General features: G+C 42.6%; 1 non-coding gene across 1 annotated transcript; it reads right to left on the reverse strand.

Moving 5' to 3' along the window:
- Positions 1-307: 307 nt before the first annotated feature.
- On the reverse strand, positions 308-410 carry LOC135270708 (U6 spliceosomal RNA). The gene has a single exon (XR_010338837.1). It is a non-coding gene; the product is annotated as a U6 spliceosomal RNA (small nuclear RNA).
- Between the last annotated feature and the right edge of the window lie 1,022 nt (positions 411-1,432).

Genomic DNA, 1,432 nt, shown 5'->3' on the forward strand with positions numbered 1-1,432 from the left:
GTGTTCCTATTTCTCCAGCCTTCTCCAACATCTGTTGTCTTCAGATTTTTTAATGATCACCATTCTAACTGGCATGAGATGGTATCGCCACGTGGTTTTGATTTGCATTTCTCTAATGACCAGTGATGATGAGCATTTTTTTATATGTTTGTTAGCCTCATACACGTCTTCTTTTGAAAAGTATCTGTTCATATCATTTGCCTACTTTTGAATGGGTTTGTTTGTTTTTTTTCTTGTAAATCTGTTTTAGTTCTTTGTAGATTCTGGATATTAGTCCTTTGTCAGATGCGTAGATTGCGAAAATTTTAAAAATACAGAACCCTTCATGAATTTGCATGTCATCCTTGTTCAGGGGCCATGCTAATATTCTCTGTATCGTTCCAATTTTGGTATATGTGCTGCTGAAGCAAGCATGTGGAGCAATCTTTTCTAGGGACTATACACATTCAGACACGAATTGTGCCCATGGGTGGCTTATGGCTTTGTTGGTGAGAAAAGGCACATGCATAAAGACACAAAGAATGACTAAAAGACATTATAGAAAGTAGCCCACCTAAATCTTGAAAACATTATGCTAAGTGAAAGAAAGCAACAACAGAAGACCATATATTGCATTATACCATTTATGTGAAATATCCTAGGCTGGGCATGTTTGCTCATGCTTATGATCCCATCACTTTGGGAGACCAAGGCAGGAGGACTGCTTGAGACCAGGAGGTTGGGACCAGCCTGGGCAACATAGCGAGACCCTGGCCGAAGGCAGTGACTCACACCTCTAATCCTAGCACTTTGAGCGGCCGAGGTGGGCAAATCATGTGAGGTCAGGAGTTTGAGACTAGCCTGGTCAACATGGTGAAACCCCATCTCTACTAAAGATACAAAAATTAGCTGAGAATGGTGTCACACACCTGTAATTCCAGCTACTCAGGAGGCTGAGGCAGGAGAATCGCTTGAATCCATGAGGTGGAAATTTCAGTGAGCAGAGATCACACCATTGCACTCCAGTCTGGGTGACAGAGCAAGACTCCATCTCAAAAAAAAAAAAAAGAGAGAGAGACCCTATCTTATATGGTTTGTCTATGCCTCCACCCAAATCTCATCCTAAATTGTAGTTCCTATAATCCCCATATGTCATGGGAGGGACCTTATGGGCAGTGATTAGATTATGGGGGCAGTTCCCCCATGCTGTTCTCATGATAGTGAGTTCTCTCGAGATCTGATAGTTTTATAAGGAGCTTTCCCCGTTTCACCCTGCATTTCTTCCTGCCACCATGTAAAGAAGGGTGCGTTTACTTCCCCTCTTACCATGATTGTGAGTTTCCTGAGGCCTCCCCAGCTATGCTGAACTGTAAGTCAATTAAACCTCTTTCCTTTATAAATTACCCAGTCTCAGCCAGGCACAGTGGCTCAAGCCTGTAATCCCAGCACTTTG

This window comes from Aotus nancymaae, unplaced genomic scaffold (assembly GCF_030222135.1).
Source record: "Aotus nancymaae isolate 86718 unplaced genomic scaffold, 86718_ANA_hifiasm-v0.15.2.pri h1tg000064l_1, whole genome shotgun sequence".
NCBI classification, from domain to species: domain Eukaryota; kingdom Metazoa; phylum Chordata; class Mammalia; order Primates; family Aotidae; genus Aotus; species Aotus nancymaae.